The sequence below is a fragment of the Oryx dammah genome, unplaced genomic scaffold (assembly GCF_014754425.2).
Source record: "Oryx dammah isolate SB20612 unplaced genomic scaffold, SCBI_Odam_1.1 HiC_scaffold_28, whole genome shotgun sequence".
In the NCBI taxonomy this organism is placed as follows: Eukaryota; Metazoa; Chordata; class Mammalia; order Artiodactyla; family Bovidae; genus Oryx; species Oryx dammah.
Genome location: NW_024070212.1, coordinates 40,071,440 through 40,089,931, shown reverse-complemented (window position 1 = coordinate 40,089,931; position 18,492 = coordinate 40,071,440).

Sequence of the window (18,492 nt, the reverse complement as noted above, 5' to 3'; positions counted from 1 at the left end):
AGAATGATCATAAAAATAGTAAAGATATATCTGGCTCTTTCTCTGGTGTTGTGGGCAGTGTGGGGTCACTTCCAAGGTGGTTCCCTCTGTTTAACTTCTTCTGTTTGCTGGTCTCTTCAGTGTCTGATTTCCGTCCTGACACGGGGGGGCAGTGGTGGACGAGTTTTTTTTTTTTTTTTTTTAGGCTCACTTGTTCAGTCGCACTGTGGGGAGGGAGGGATGCTGCAAACAAATAACACTGGGGTGTGCACGCAGTGTCTCAGCCCCACTGGGCCTGCCCCTGCTTGTGGCACACACCGATCAGGCTCTACGTTGCTTCACCGGGAACTGTCTGAGGCCAGCCCTAGGCTGCATGCACCTCCCCGGTCTAAGCCGCTTAGGTTCAGCACTCAGGTAGCCCTCAGAGGCGCAGATTCGGTTGGGACTGCGTTTTGTGCCCTTCCCAGGTCTGAGTAGCTCAGGTGTTTGGCGAGCGTGGTCAGTGCGACTTATTGCCTTTCCCGTCTCTGCTGCTCAGTTTTCTGGGTGTATCGCTGGCGCCCCTTGTGAGGCAGATGGTGACTGTCCAGAACCCCCAGAAGTCTTAGCAATGAAGCCTGCTTGCAGTTTGGTAGGTAAAGTCTCTCCAGGGCTGCGATTGCCCCCTTCCAGCTCTTACGGCTCTGGCTGCCTGTCACTGGTAGGGGATGGTCTGCAGCTGGCTATTTATGTTCCGTCCTTTGTTCTGTGCATGGTCCTGGCGGTGTCTATGTTCAAGCTTTTCACATGGTAGCTATCCTACAGTCTGGTTTGCTAGCCCAAGTTAGTTCATTCTGGTTATGCGCAGGGCGTTCCTGCCTGATTCTTAAAAAGCACTGCAGCCCGCGCCTCCCGCGCCTCCCTGCCCAGCCCCCACTTGCTAGTGGCGGATGCAGGTGTCTGTGCTGCTTTTCCGCTGGGGGATTTACTGTTGGGCTTGTAATCTGTTAGTTTTAATTATTTATTTATTTTTTCTTTCTGTTATGTTGCCCTCTGTGCTTCCAAGGCTCGCCACAGACTCGGCAGGGAGAGTGTTTCCTGGTGTTTGGAAACCTCTCTTAAGATTCCCCTCCCGGGATGGGATTCCCTTCTTAGGACGGAGCTCCCTCCCTACCTCCTTTGTCTCTTTTTTCATCTTTTATATTTTTTCCTACCTGTTTTTGAAGACAATGATCTGCTTTTCTGGGTGCCTGATGTCCTCTGCCAGCATTCAGAAGTGGTTTTGTGGAGTTTGCTCAGCGTTGAAATGTTCCTTTGATGAATTTGTGAGGGAAAAAGTGGTCTCCCCACCCTAGTCCTCTGCAATCTTAGGACTGCCCCTCAACAATTCTTAATGTGCACATTAACACTGACAGAGAAATCTTAAATGATCCTTGACCAATAGAACCACACATTAAGCACTTTGTGCATGTGTGCTAAGTTGCTTCAGTCGTGTCTAATTCTTTGTGACCTCTTGGACTGTAGCCCGCCAGGCTCCTCTATCCATGGGATTCTCCAGGCAAGAATACTGGAGTGGATTGCCATGCCCTCCTCTAGTTAAGCACTTTACACATACATATATAAACTTTTAATAATTTTTACAAGCCTACATAATAGGTATTATTACTCTCCTCATTTAATATATGAGGGTTCTGTGACACAGAGAGGTTAAACTTTATTCAAAACCAGGCAGTCTGTCTCTAGAAACTATGTCCTTAAAGGTTATGTTAGGTTGACAAGCCCTAGTTCCTTGGACTGTACTCCAATTGACAGTGTGCAAAAATAAGATAGATTGCTTTGATAGAATTTATACACTGAAGAAGCTTTCAAACTGTGGTGTTGGAGAAGACTCTTGAGAGTTCCTTGGACTGTAAGGAGATCCAACCAGTCAATCCTAAAGGAAATCAGCCCTGAATATTCATTGGAAGGACAGATGTTGAAGCTAAAGCTCCAATACTTTACCCACCTGATGCGAAGAACTGACTCACTGGAAAAGACCCTGATTCTGGGAAAGATTGAGGGCAGGAGGAGAAGGGGGCAACAGAGGATGAAATGGTTAGATAGCATCACCAACTCAATGAACGTGAAATTGAGCAAACTCCAGGAGATAGTGAAGAACAGGGAAGCCTGGCATGCTGCAGTCCATACGGTCACAAAGAGTCAGACACCATCTAGGGACTGAACAATGACAAGAAATACACTGAAAAAATCTTCCTGTCACACACACACATGCTGAATATAGATAAATAACTAAACTTAGTCTAATCTAGTAAAATCACTTATATTTTAATTAGTGTTTTTGAAATCTCAGTGTCTTTTGGCTTGCTTAGAAGCTTAGTGTTTTAGATTTTTTCCCTTGCCCAACTCCTCATCCAGGTGGCATCAGATTATAAATGTGAGTTTTTCCCATGTGAGATTTTGTTTCAGAAGTGTATTTAGAAAGGAAGAAACTCTGAGATGGATCTCCTTTTCTGCCTGTGTGGGTGAAAGTAGCATAATAGTAGGTAGTAGCAACTCTCCTCTCAGACCAGTTTTGTGATGTGATTTCAAATCTGATCAGTGATTTATCTGATCTATTTTTAACTTTCTTCTACTTGCATGAGGAAATAGGTTTCATATGCTAAGAACATGATTTACAAAAGAAAAGATAAAATTTTGTAAAATACTGTGTCAGCTTGAAAGTGAAAGTGCTAGTCACTCAGTCGTTTCTGACTCTTTGAGACCCATAGACTGTAGCCCACCAGGCTCCTCTGTTCATGGAATTCTCCAGGCAAGACTACTGGAATGGGTTGCCATTCCCTTCTCCAGGGTATCTTCCCAATCCAGGGATCAAACCTGGGTTTCCTGCATTGCAGGCAGAATTCTTTACTGTCTGAGCCACCAGTGAAGCCCTATAGTCTTGTCCGGTTCTTTGCGATCCTATGAACCATAACCCGCCAGATTCCTCTGTCCATGGGATTCTCCAGGCGAGAGTAATGGAGTCAGTTACCATGCCCTTCTCCAGGGATCTTTGTGACCCAGGGATAGAACCTGTATCTCTAACATCTCCAGGATTGGCAGGCATGTTCTTTACCACTAGCACCACCAAAGAAAGGGATCTTAGTTTCATTTATCTTCTCCATCAGCATTTTATTGTTTTGATATAATTATTCTAGTTTTCTTTCGGCATACTTTTACCTGGAAGTGTTTTGCTCCTTTAAGTTTTCCAATTAGCTGTCAGTTTGTTTTAATAATTTTCTCATAAAAACATATAGCTTTATTTTATTTTATTTTATTTTATAAGCCAGGCTTTTGTTTTTTAACTGGTGTGCTTAATAGTCAAGGAGTGTAGGTATGTATGTGTTCTCTACTACTTTTGCCTTTGATTTGGTGAGATCTTCTGAAAGGTAGTTTTAGGTATTTTTAAGCTCAGAAAGGTTATTTTGTTGTACATTTGATTCTTCATTCTGTTTATATTTCTCTCACTTTTTCCTTGAGAACCTCTATATTTGTTAGACAAGCTCTCTTTATCAGTTTCTATGTGCATCCTATTCTTATTCATTTTAATATCTTCACTTTTACATTGTGAGAGGGTTCCCCAAAATTTTCTTTCACAGGATTCACTTGACCATTTGTGGTGACTCTTCCACTTTCTTAACCATATCAATGAGCTTTAATTATATATTGTGGTTGAGAATTTTTGAGGCATGTTTCTAAGTGCCGCCAGATCCTTTTATATCTCTGCTATCATAGCAAGTCATTCCCTTTTGTTATATATGGACTATGCACGTTTAAGCATCTTTCAAAATCAGTTCTTTTGAAGAGATCGATTTTCAGCACTATGCTTTTCTTCTAAGTCTTCAAAGCAATGGCTCCTTTTCTTTAATTGCATTTATCTTTTAAGAAATTGCCTGCCCTTGTCCACCCCATCTTCTCATCCTTGAACAGAAATTTTTCATTTTTCAGCAGGTGGACAGGTGAAGGACGAGGTGTCCTGACCTCTTGCAGTGTCGCTTACATGCAGGCATCTAGCCCTGAATGGCACTTTTGTGTTCTCAGCCCTTATACTCTTAGACTCTGTTGAGCACCATGGGTACTCATCCACTGAGTCTGTTCTGGAGGGCTCATTTTCACTTGGGTAGTTGGTATCTTTGTGTTGGTGAGTCATATTCCATTGGCATTCCTTCACTGTAAGTGAGGGATGTAAAAGTCGCCCCTCAAACTCAGTGCATCCCAGTCCATCCTCTCTCTGTCCCTCCATCTGGACTTGCACTTTTCCCCCTTCATACCCGAAGCCACTGCTGCAACTGTGCCTTGTTTGCCTTTCTGGAAAACTTACACTCTATCCTCCTGGACTAGGCCCCAGTGGCGTCCCCCGTGGTGTTCAAAAGAGGAGAACGTTTCCTGATGGAGAGGTTTGGAGGAGAGGCCAGTTCCCTCATCACAGGTGATGGCAGTCGGGCTGAGTCAGAATAAGGAGAGCAGTGTTCTGAGGCTGTTCCTCAGGGAAGAGTTTCCAGGATGAATTTCAGGCACCACTACTGCCAGAAGAAATAACTTGGTTCTGAGGATAAGGAAACAGTATATTTTGACATGGATTTTGGCAGAAGACAGATTGCGGCCCGGAAGCTTGCACGAGGATTCCGCATCACTGCCCTGGGGCCTCCTGGCTCCCTCCTAGACTGTAATAGGCTTCAGAGGTCTGAACTTGCGCAGTTTAACACGGTGGACGTGGGGCCCTTGCACAGACTGTGGACAAGAGGCATGTCCCTGACACTTGGCTGGGCCTCTGACCAAGGGTGCTGCAGTACTGTGACTGTGACTAGGGCGTTGGGGAGGAATCCTGGAGGATTGGTGGTGAGAGCTAGAGTCCTTTCGGATTAGCACCTGGGGCTTCCAGGTGTTTCTCATCCCAGGACTCATCCCACCTGTGCCCAGAGAACTGCTGAGATCTTGCAAGAATGGGCTTCTTCTGGAAAGAAGGGTCTCGGCCAGCAAAGACTACCGCCAGTCTCCATAGTTCTCCGGGCTGCCCCCAGGCTCAGTGTGTTCCAGGTCATCCTCCTTTCTCTTGCTCCATGTGAACCTGCACTTTCCACATGTATCTGAAGCCATAGAGCATATTCTGCAGGCACCAACTCTACCCTATTTGTCTCCCTGGGAAACCCTGAACACTACCCACCAGACTAAGCCCTGGCCGATGGCACCCTCCTTTAAAAATGGTAAGTTATGAGTGCTTCCATCTCTGATACTTTTCCTTACATTGTTCATTACGCAGCACACACAGCTCTACAGCTCTCCTTACTGTCACATTGTATACTGAGAGCTTTAGCTTTGTGTGGTTTTGTAAACAAAGGATCCGATGGGATTATAGCTTAGAGAAGGACACAGTTCTGAGTTGAATGGCGCATAATTCTAATGCAGTTGAGCCAGGTCCCCCTTTTTTCTTTAAGTGTAGTCTCTGCATCCCAGAATTAGCAGTATGTGGCTGGAGTCAGTCAAAAGATTTTCTCGAACTGCTTTCAGGCCTTCTATATCCAGTGAAGTTTGTGGAATATATTCAAGGGCTTTGATTCCTAACCAGTGTACACCAAATGTTAGCATTAGTAAAATTGTGGTTTGATCAGAATATGACATGTCAAAAGCATTGATTTATGAGGCCATTACAAGCTTTTATCTACCTTTGTGGATTGCAGGGGCAGTGTATTACTTCAAATCTGATAGATACCCTGTTAAACTGGGAAACTTGGAATCTCATCTCTATTATCAGTCTGAGCTTCTGTTACCAGTATTTAGGTAATTTCCTTCCTAAAGGACACTAGACACATGTGAGAGAATGTTTGAACAGCTGGATGTATGTAGTTGAGAAAGCTATCACTATCTTTTCTATTATGTGTCCAACAATCTGTCATATAGTATCAGAAGTTTCTGTGACCTTTAAGTTGAGGAGGATAGTGAGTGCAAAGCACAGGGAAACCAGCCATCACTTTATGTTAGAAGAAAGAATAGGCATTTAATGTTACTGTAAGTGTAGAGAATGTTGGGACCTAAGTTTGCTAAGGCAGAATGAAATCAGACTTGGTAAGCTACTGTTTGAACTTAACCTGTTGTTCGTGTAGAAACAGTGAGGGGTCATTAAGCCTCAGAATGACTTGGTTCAGATTTGTGTTTTAGGGATTCAGTAACTGAGGCAGCCACAGGTGAGCTGGGAAGTAGAGGGAGCACAGAAGATATATCAGCTTGGGAACATGTTGATACCTTAGGTGAGAGTTTCTAAAAGATCACATTAAGACAGTCTTGTCATGGAGGTTGGAGGACAGGGAAGGTGAAAGATCTGAGAAATAATAGGTGATAGATCAGAATGTGGATCTGCTATGGTAAGGGACTGAGAAAGAGAAAGAACAGGAGAGTATATGAGGTTATTGGCAACATGTTAATCTCTTATGGCATTATGTCATATGGAAAAGAGCAGCAGGTATTTTGGGATTTGCCTTGTGATGTTTAAGGTTTCTGAGGGGCAACTGAAGAGAAGGGAACTAACATTTATTAACTTCTTGCTGTGTGATCATTCACCTAGAGCCAGACATCCTGGAATGTGAAGTCAAGTGGGCCTTAGAAAGCATCACTATGAACAAAGCTAGTGAAGGTAATGGAATTCCAGTTGAGCTATGTCAAATCGTGAAAGATGATGCTGTGAAAGTGCTGCACTCAATATGCCAGCAAATTTGGAAACCTCAGCAGTGGCCACAGGACTGGAATAGGTCAGTTTTCATTCCAATCCCAAAGAAAGGCAATGCCAAAGAATGTGCAAACTACCACAAAATTGCACATATCTCACATGCTAGTAAACTAATGCTCAAAATTCTCCAAGCCAGGCTTCAGCAATACGTGAACCGTGAACTTCCAGACATTCAAGCTGGTTTTAGAAAAGGCAGAGGAACCAGAGATCAAATTGCCAACATCCTTTAGATTATCAAAGAAGCAAGAGAGTTCCAGAAAAACATCTATTTCTGCATTATTCAGTTCAGTTCAGTCACTCAGTCGTGTCCAACTCTTTGCGACCCCATGAATCGCAGCAAGCCAGGCCTCTCTGTCCATCACCAACTCCCGGAGTTCACTCAGAATCATGTCCATCGAGTCAGTGATGCCATCCAGCCATCTCATCCTGGGTCGTCCCCTTCTCCTCCTGCCCCCAATCCCTCCCAGCATCAGAGTCTTTTCCAATGAGTCAACTCTTTGCATGAGGTGGCCAAAGTACTGGAGTTTCAGCTTTAGCATCATTCCTTCCAAAGAAATCCCAGGGTTGATCTCCTTCAGAATGGACTGGTTGGATCTCCTTGCAGCCCAAGGGACTCTCAAGAGTCTTCTTCAACACCACAGTTCAAAAGCATCAGTTCTTTGGTGCTCAGCCTTCTTCACAGTCCAACTGTCACATCCATACATGACTACTGGAAAAACCATAGCCTTGACTAGATGGAACTTAGTCAGCAAAGTAATGTCTCTGATTTTGAATATACTATCTAGGTTGGTAATAACTTTTCTTCCAATGAGTAAGCATCTTTTAATTTTGTGGCTACAATCACCAACTGCAGTGATTTTGGAGCCCCCCAAAATAAAGTCTGACACTGTTTCCACTGTTTCCCCATCTATTTCCCATGAAGTGATGGGACCAGATGCCATGATCTTCATTTTCTGAATGTTGAGCTTTAAACCAACTTTTTCATTCTCCTCTTTCACTTTCATCAAGAGGCTTTTTAGTTCCTCTTCACTTTCTGCCATAAGGGTGGTGTCATCTGCATATCTGAGGTTATTGATATTTCTCCCGGCAATCTTGATTCCAGCTTGTGCTTCTTCTAGTCCAGCGTTTCTCATGATGTACTCTGCATATAAGTTAAATAAGCAGGGTGACAATACACAGCCTTGATGTACTCCTTTCCTATTTGGAACCAGTCTGTTGTTCCATGTCAGTTCTAACTGCTGCTTCCTGACCTGCATACAGATTTCTCAAGAGGCAGGTCAGGTGGTCTGGTATTGCCATCTCTTTCAGAATTTCCACAGTTTATTTTGATCCACACAGTCAAAAGCTTTGGCCTAGTCAATAAAGCAGAAATAGATGTTTTTCTGGAACTCTCTTGCTTTTTCCATGATCCAGCAGATGTTGGCAATTTGATCTCTGATTCTTCTGCCTTTTCTAAAACCAGCTTGAGCATCAGGAAGTTCACGGTTCATGTATTGCTGAAGCCTGGCTTTGACAATTTAGAGCATTACTTTACTAGCGTGTGAGATGAGTGCAATTGTGCGGTAGTTCAAACATTCTTTGGCATTGCCTTTCTTTCTTCCGGATTGGAATGAAAACTGACCTTTTCCAGTCCTGTGGCCAGTGATGACTTTTCCAAATTTGTTGGCATATTGAGTGCAGCACTTTCACAGCATCATCTTTCAGGATTTGAAATAGCTCCACTGGAATTCCATCACCTCCACTAGCTTTGTTCATAGTGATGCTTTCTAAGGCCCACTTGACTTCACATTTCAGGATGTCTGGCTCTAGATGAGTGATCACACCATCGTGATTATCTGGGTCGTGAAGATCTTTTTTGTACAGTTCTTCTGTGTATTCTTGCCACCTCTTCTTAATATCTTTTGCTTCTGTTAGGTCCATACCATTTCTGTCCTTTATCAAGCTTATCTTCGCATGAAATGTTCCCTTGGTATCTCTAAGTTTCTTGAAGAGATCTCTAGTCTTTCCCATTCAATTGTTTTCCTCTATTTCTTTGCATTGATCGCTGAAGAAGGCTTTCTTATCTCTTCTTGCTATTCTTTGGAACTCTGCATTCAGATGCTTATATCTTTCCTTTTCTCCTTGACTTTTCGCTTCTTTTCTTTTCACAGCTATTTGTAAGGCTTCCCCAGACTGCCATTTTGCTTTTTTGCATTTCTTTTCCATGGGGGTGGTCTTGATCCCTGTCCCTGTACAATGTCATGAACCTCATTCCATAGTTCATCAGGCACTCTATCTATCAGATCTAGGCCCTTAAATCTATTTCTCACTTCCACTGTATAATCATAAGGGATTTGATCTAGGTCATACCAGAATGGTCTAGCAGTTTTCCCTGCTTTCTTCAATTTCAGTCTGAATTTGGCAATAAGGAGTTCATGATCTGAGCCAGTCAGCTCCTGGTCTTGTTTTTGTTGACTGTATAGAGCTTTTCCATCTTTGGCTGCAAAGAATATAATCAATCTGATTTCGGTGTTGACCATCTGGTGATGTCCATGTGTAGAGTGTTCTCTTGTGTTGTTGGAAGAGGGTGTTTGCTATGACCAGTGCATTTTCTTGGCAAAACTCTATTAGTCTTTGCCCTGCTTCATTTCACATTCCAAGGCCAAATTTGCCTGTTACTCCAGGTGTTTCTTGACTTCCTACTTTAGCATTCCAGTCCCCTATAATGAAAAGCATATCTTTTCTGGGTGTTAGTTCTACAAGGTCTTGTAGGTCTTCATAGAACCGTTCAACTTCAGCTTCTTCAGCATTACTGGTTGGGGCATAGACTTGGATTATGGTGATATTAAATGGTTTGCCTTGGAAACGAACAGAGATCATTCTGTCGTTTTTGAGATTGCCTCCAAGTACTGCATTTCAGACTCTTTTGTTGACCATGATGGCTACTCCATTTCTTCTGAGGGATTCCTGCCTGCAGTAGTAGATATAATGGTCATCTGAGTTAAATTCATCCATTCCAGTCCATTTTATTTCGCTGATTCCTAGAATGTCGACGTTCACTCTTGCCATCTCCTGTTCAACAACTCCCAATTTGCCTTGATTCATGGACCTGACATTCCAGGTACCTATGCAATATTGCTCTTTACAGCATGGGACCTTGCTTCTATCACCAGTCACATCCACAGCTGGGTATTGTTTCTGCTTTGGCTCCATCCCTTCATTCTTTCTGGAGTTATTTCTCCACTGACCTCCAGCAAAGCCTTTGACTGTGTGGATCACAACAAACTGTGGAAAATTCTGAAAGAGATAGAAATACCAGACCACCTCACCTGCCTCTTGAGAAACCTATATGCAGGTCAGGAAGCAACAGTTTGAACCAGACATGGAACCGCAGACTGGTTCCAAATAGGAAAAGAAGTTGTCAAGGCTGTATATTGTCACCCTGCTTATTTAACTTATATGCAGAGTACATCATGAGAAACACTAGGCTGGAGGAAGCACAATCTGGAATCAAGTTTGCCAGGAGAAATATCAATAACTTCAGATATGCAGATGATACCACCCCTATGGAAGAAAGTGAAGAAGAACTAAAAAGCCTCTTGATGAAAGTGAAAGAGGAGAGTGAAACAGTTGGCTTAAAGCTCAACATTCAGAAAACAAAGATCATGGCATCTGGTCCCATCACTTCATGGGAAATAGATGGGGAAACAATGGAAACAATGTCAGATTTTATTTTTGGGGGGCTCCAAAATCACTGCAGATGGTGACTGCAGCCATGAAATTAAAAGATGCTTACTCCTTGGAAGGAAAGTTATTACCAACCTAGATAGCATATTGAAAAGCAGAGATATCACCTTGCCAACAAAGGTCCGTCTAGTCAAGGCTATGGTTTTTCCAGTGGTCATGTATGGATGTAAGTGTTGGACTGTGAAGAAAGCTGAGCACTGAAGAATTAATGCTTTTGAACTGTGGTGTTGGAGAATTCTCTTGAGAGTCCCTTGGAGTGCAAGGAGATCCATCCAGTCCATTCTAAAGGGGATCATTCCTGGGTGTTCTTTGGAAGGACTGATGCTAAAGCTGAAACTCCAGTACTTTGGCCACCTCATGCGAAGAGTTGACCCATTGAAAAAGACTCTGATACTGGGAGGGATTGGGGGCAGGAGGAGAAGGGGACGACAGAGAATGAGATGGCTGGATGGCATCAGCGACTCGATGGACATGAATTTGAGTGAACTCCGGGAGTTGGTGATGGACAGGGAGGCCTGGTGTGCTGCAGTTCATGGGGATGCAAAGAGTCAGACACGACTGAGCAACTGAACTACTGTGTACTGGCCACTATGCTGGAAAGTTTACACATACTTTTTAATTTTATCTTCACAATAATATGAAATTTAATAATTTCACTTTACAGGAAATTAATCTGCATGTGGTCCAGCTTTATGAATGAAATTGCCAAATTCTTATTGTAAATAAAATCTTCACAATTAAGATTTGGGGCCCAAATTTGACCCCAGATTCCAGTGTCTATAATTCATACACTTCCAGGAATGTGAAGCTGATGAGCATGGGGATGTCAGTGGACATATCCTGGAGTCAGAGTGCCTGGATTCACATCACACCTCTGCTGGGTTTCAGTGGTATAGCCTGAAACAAGATCCTTAAACATTCTGCACCTCATTTTCTCTTTGATTAAAAAAGAGAAACAATGGCACCTACCTGATAAAGTTGGTTTTTGAAATTTAAATGAATATGTGTCTGATTTGTGTGTGATGTGTGATATGTGTGTATCATGTGTGTGCATTTTGTTGTTTTTTAGTTGCTAAGTTGTGTCTGACTTTTTGCAACCCCATAGATTGCAGTGTGCCATGTATATATCTGTATATTCTGTATATGTACGAACACATGTATATATGTTATATATACATCTTCAAAAGTAGTTTTTCTATGTGTCAAGCCCAAGGTAGTTGTCTGCTAATATTGATATTGCTATGCCACATGTATTTAAGGTGAAATTATTTTTTAGAGCCCTGGAGATATAGACACTGAGGCCAGGAAAAAAGGTTGACCAGTACAATGTAGATCATGATTAGTGTCACTAAACTTAAAGATACTATATACTTTTTGGTTAAAAAATTTTTTTAAATATATAAAAGTCTGAATTTCTATTAGTAGAACAGATCTTTATTTTCTAAAATGTCTTATATTTCTAATACAATAATAATTCTTCCAGTGTATATCCTTCAGAAATTTTCATTGTACTTTTTAAAAGATGTTAAAACCCCCTTTTGTGTTTTTGATAAATTAAGTTTATCTAGGTTTTTCTAGAAACACTTTTGGGACTTTAGTTAGGAGGAGAATAAAACAGTTTTCATAGTTAAGTGTAAAGCACAAAGCAATCTTTTTTGGATAAGAGATATGATAATAGATTCACTGAAGTTCTGATGGATTCAAGCTCCAATTCTTACACAGTATTTCAGAAGAAAATGGTATAAAGGGAGAACGTGAGCACTATAGATATATGAAACTGGGATTTGCTTTCAGAATTATATAGGATTGAAACTGGTAACTATCTTAATTGCCTATCACGGGTTTGAGTGAAATTCTAACTTCTGTTTAAGCTGTAATTATCGTTATCCTATAAACTCTTCTTTTTGTTCATTTATTCATTTAGTTGTTAAATATCTCTTGATCTCCTGTTGTACTCCAGTTACTGTGTGAAGGACTCAGAAGGTTATAAAGTGTTATTCTCTATGACAAGCAATTCACAGTCATATGGGAGAGACAAATGTGAAATGGATTACTAAGCACATAGTATTATGGGATACAGAGTAAGACCTGAAGATGTTGGAGGGTGAGAAAGTCTTCCTGGAGAAAATGACACTTGAGTGGATCTTTAAGGATATGTGGGTCTAACCAGGAGGAGTGAGGGAGAGAAAGGAATTATGTTCTAATTAAGGGGAGGCAGAATGAGTAGTTATGCAGGTAAGGTGTGGCCTGGTGAAGGTGGGAAAGGCTTAAACCTTTCAGTGTTGCCAGAATATAAAGGGCAAGGCCTGGCTGCATTCTTGTGGGGGGAAGGGGTGTGTGTGCTTTGGGGCACTCACCTAGATCAGTAGTGAAGAAGATGGAGGCAATGAATACGGGCACATTTTAGGACTATTTGCTATTTTAGGGAAGACTCTCTCACCTAGATGCTAAATCCAGAAGACTTAACAAAAAAAATAAATAAATAAAAAAAGAGAGAGAGACAAAGCAGCTTAATCACACTTTAAAAAAAATTTTTTTATTTGAGTGTAGTTGATTTACAGTGCTGTGCTAGGTTCAGGTGTGCAGCAAAGTGAGTCATATGCATATCCATATATATATATATGTTTTAGATTATTTTCCCATATAGGCCATAGAGAATATTGAGTAGAGTTCCCTGTGCTATACAGTAGGTCCTTATTAGTTATCTATTTTATATATAGTAGTATTGTTGGGCTGTACCCACAGACTAATAAAGTCTGTTCTTGCCCAGCCTCAAGACTGAAGAAAATACTTGGAGTCAGCAACAGAGACATCTGTGGTTTAATGGACAGAGGAGCTTACATGTCTGAAGCAAGCTCCTAGAGTGAAATCCTAACATGTGTGGCCTATGGCAGGGCAGGACACAGCAGTGCTCTTTTCTCCTGAGGGAGTGGGGAGATTACCAGTTATAAGGGATTTGACATAAGGTGTGCTCTTTAGTTTCCAGGGAAACCAGAAAGGAGGCACTAGGCTCACTGCCCCTTTGATAAGCCATCATTGGTTGAGGCTTGGAGCGAGAACGTAGGAAGTTTAGTCATGTGAGTAGGTTGCAGGTGAAACAGGCCCTGGTTGGGCTCGTGATGTACAGAAAGCAAGAGAACAGCTATCTTGAGTGGCCTGACCATACACTACATACCCTCTATAACCTGATTGACTTTTACAATCTTAGTCTGCCCCCTTCCTCTATATCCCTGGGGTCAAGTATGTAGAGGGCACTGCAACCAGATACCACAGATACAATACAGACAGGCCACTCCTCATTTTCACAAAGCCAGGGCCACCCCTTTGAGGAGGGGTGGACCCTGGCTCTAAAAGAAACATTCCATTGGCTGAGTCAGCAGTCACAGTACAGGTCTGCCAGCCCATGTTATGTTGATTACCATTAGGGGTGGACCCATTAGATCTTTCCAAACAAAAAAAAAGTTAATCCTGGTAGATGGACTTGTGTGTCTAAAAGCTAGCCTATTCCACTCCACACAGCATAGCTCATGAGCAGTGAGTTGCACACTGATATTTACCAACAAGGTTCCTGCTGATGTATTGGGGTATGGGACCAGAAGATGGTGAGTCCTTTTCCCCTATTGTCAGTAGTTTCCAAATAGTTACATTGGCCAGGTTGTTTTTTCATGGCAGTCCAAAGGAGGATGACAGCTGTATCTCACCATAGACCGAGCAATTAGACAGATTGCGGTGAGGCCATTGTTGCTGCTGAGTCCTCAGATTTCCTATATCAGACTAAGGACATAAGACATCTATCAGGTACCACACAGGGGAGATCAGAGATAATACCACACCCGCCTGTGGTCTTTGTCCTGGTCTGAAATACAGGTCTGAAAACTCAAGTTTTCAGTAATCTAAGAACATGTCTAGAATCATGTATACAATGGACACCTAGTTTTACCTTGGATTTCTGAACCACAGCCACTCCATTTTGACTTTTGAATTTATTCCCTTTTTCCATGGGCAAAGCAGATGTATAGTGTATGTCTGAAACATACTCAGAGGTATGTTAATAGGGAAATAGTTGATAGGCTATACCTTTTATCACTTATATCCAGTTGTCACACAACCATTGTGCATGTACTTTTATTTAGCAGCAGGCCTAAAGCAAGCAGTGTCACATTTCATGAGTAGTTTTAGCTGGGACAATTTCAGTAGATAATTCTCTTTCCATTCAGAACATCAGGGTAAAAGTATGGTGAACACAATAACTTGTGTAAATACAGACTTCAGTTAACAGAACTAGAATTTAACATCCACTGAAACATAATATTGTTTTCTCTAACATTACCTTCATTTCCACCAAACAGAGCCAAATCAAAACTAATTTGTTTGCAAAATGAGTCTGGTCAGTTTAGATAATAGGCTCCTCCAAACTGGCTAAGGGAGAATGCTTCAGGAGTATCGGACTGAATTTCCAAAGGGCCTCTCAAGGCCAGGAAAGCTATGCCAAAGCCCTGCTTTCAGGCTTTGTCTTGATGGATTTTTCTCTTCTAAAAGCCTCTAAAATATTGAGGTTCTTGCACATGCTAGGAGACAGTCTTCTCTGTTCCCCTGGTAAAACTTCTCAGGACCCAAGTCTCTGATTTGGGTAACCTCAGGGACTATGCAGAGAGAAAAAGGAAAATGCTTCAGTTCTACCCTCAGGTGTAGTTTATCAAACTGCTATAAATCATAATGACTTGAGGGGATGTGCTTCCCTATATCTGAAAGACACAGATCAGAACCAGTAACACTGCACAGAAAGCCCATAAAAATTATAACATTTGCTGGGTTGGTCTACATTATGTCCAAAAGCTCCAACAGAGGAGGTCAACAAAAGACCCAGACCACAAGCCTTGGTCCTTGAGAAAGCTAGCAAAGAATTGCAGAGTAGCACTCCAGGCTCAAGCACAAAGCAAAGTTTATTAAAACATAGTTATACTCTGAGAGGGAGAATGGGCTCTTTCTGCAAAGTGAAGCCAGAGTTCCTGTACAGGCTTTGGGGTTTTCATAAGGAATTGTTCTGCAAGGAGGTGCGGTGTCATTCTGGGTGAGTGGCAGGGAATTATTGTTTGATTAGCAGTCGTGGGGACTATTAACTAATTAACATTTGATTAACATCCATTGGATCATTGAAAAAGCAAGAGAGTTCCAGAAAAACATCTACTTCTGTTTTATTGACTATGCCAAAGCCGTTGACTGTGTGTTTCACAACAAACTGGAAAATTCTGAAAGAGATAGAAATACCAGAACACCTGACCTGCCTCCTGATAAATCTGTATGCAGATCAAGAAGCAACAGTTAGAACTGGACATGGAACAACAGACTGGTTCCAAATAGGAGAAAGAGTATGTAAAGGCTGTATATTATCACCCTGCTTATTTAATGTCTATGCAGGGTACATCATGAGAAACGCTGGGCTGGAAGAAGCACAAGCTGAAATCAAGATTGCTGGGAGAAATATCAATAACCTCAGATATGCAGATGACACCACCCTTATGGCAGAAAGTGAAGAAGAACTAAAGAGCCTCTTGATGAAAGTAAAAGAGGAGAGTGAAGAAGTTGGCTTAAAACTCAACATTCAGAAAATGAAGATCATGGCATCTGGTCTCATCACTTCATGGCAAATAGATGGGGAAACAAAGGAAACAGTGTCAGACTTTATTTTGGGGGGCTCCAAAATCACTGCAGATGGTGACTGCAGCCATGAAATTAAAAGACGTTTGCTCCTTGGAAGGAAAGTTATGACCAACCTAGACAGCATATTCAAAAGCAGAGACATTACTTTGACAACAAAGGTCCATCTAGTTAAAGCTGTGTTTTATCCAGTAATCATGTATGGATGCGAGAGTTGGACTATAAAGAAAGCTGAGCACAGAAGAATTGATGCTTTTGAACTGTGGTGTTGGAAAAGACTCTTGAGAGTCTCTTGGACTGCAAGGAGATCCAACTAGTCCATCCTAAAGGAAATCAGTCCTGAATAGTCATTGGAAGGACTGATGTTGAAGCTGAAACTCCAGTACTTTGGCCACCTGACGTGAAGAGCTGACTCATTTGAAAAGACCCTGATGCTGGGAAAGATTGAAGGCAGGAGGAGAGAGGGCGACAGAGGATGAGATGGTTGGATGGCATCACCAACTCATTTGACATGAGTTTGAATAAACCCCGGGACTTAGTGATGGACAGGGAGGCCTGGAGTGCTGCAGTCCATGGGGTTGCAGAGTCGGACACGACTGAGCAACTGGACTGAACTGAACTGAACAGTCCTGAGTTCTGTAACAAGTTCATTATTGTGCTTGCCTTTACCCTTTATTCCCTAAGAAAAGCCCACCTGGGGAAGGACAAAACCACATGGAGCTTTTATTATAATGTTGGTATAATGAGTTTGGGTTTACTATAAGTTATACGTTTGCCTGACTCTCTGGGCATGTGTTGCCCGGGGAAGTTTTCTCTTGTTACTATGTTCCCTCTTTATCAGGATGAATTGTCCACCACCTGACCATAGATAGCTTCACCAGTTCTGGGTGGGGTCAGGGGAGGGTCCGCAGATGGTTGGGGCATACCTTGGTTAATCACCTCTTGTCTTTTTGTCACTGTTACCTCCTTGCTATTAATGCTTAACTACCTAAGATAACCATCGTCACCAGCTCACTCAGTAACCAATCCTTTTGTTAACTTTTAATGAAGCCATCTGGTCTTCCATTGTGATTCTTTAAGTTCTTACTCAGTTTAGCAATATATCTGAAATTTATCTGAGACTTGTTATTGTCAAAAGATCTTTTCTATAAATCTTGAAGATGAAGCCCTTTGGCAGACAGCATCAGAGTAAGACAATAACTCCCTGTAAAAGACAAAAGACTTAAAAACACAGGGATAAGAACTCAGCGGGTGAAGAATCCACCTGCAGGCAGTGCTAGAGACCTGGGTTTGATCCCTGGGTTGGGAAGATACCATGAAGAAGGGAAGGGCTACCCATTCCAGTATTCTGATCTGGAGAATTCCGTGGACTGTATAGTTCATGGAGTTGCAAAGAGTCGGACACGATTCAGAGACTTTCACTAAGCACCTGCTTATAATGTAATCAAAAAGAGACTTGTTTACAATAATAGTATTATGACCGATGATAATCTTAACCCTTAAAAACCTTAATCTCTGACAAAAAGCCGTGAAGCAAATAATTTTTCATTTCCTGATTGGAAAACTTGGTCTTCCTCTCCTCTCCAGGCAAGGGTAGAGAAACTAAGATCTGCTCAGCAATTAATGTTCCAATATTTTATCTTATTTGAAACCAGCCCTGAATTCTCTTCTTTCAACTTTAGTTTCAAGTTACCAAAATCTGGAGAGACTATTTAGATAGACATTCCCCAAACAATTATTTCTGCGGAGTTTACCTAAAAGCTCTGTTTTCTCCTTTATTCTTAGAGGACAGAGAACATTAGCGTTCCATCTCAAAGGCACAAGAGAAATACCAATTCTTTCTAGAAAGCTAGCTTAATCAGTCACAAAAGTCTCATTTGGATATAATAGCAGAGACATTAGAGGTCATTGTTCTCTAAATCTCTTGGCAGCCCCTGTTAATCAAGGACAGCCACCCCAGAACTCCTCATACTAGTAGATGGCCAACCTGGGATTCCCCCCCGCCAACTTTTGGGATCATCCCCGGAACTTTTGGGCTCTATGTTTAGTGGGCAGTCACCCTGGGATTACAGCTGAAATGTTCATGCCCCACATGCTAGTGCCCTGAAAACTGTCCATTCCTCATCTGGTATTTCCCAGCATCTCAGTGCTCATGGATGTTTCCTACATCTCCTGGTTGCTCAGCCATGTGTTGGGCTGTACCCTGCAGGCCTACAAGACCTGTGCTTGCCTAGCTTCCAGACCAAAGAAAGAACCTGAGTCAGCAACAGAGACATCAGTTGTTTAACGGATGGGGGGACTTACACATCAGAAGTAAGGTCCTGGAGCGGCATCCCATCATGTGTCATGGTAGTCAGGACACGGTGGTGGTCTTTGCTCAACCACATATTTTT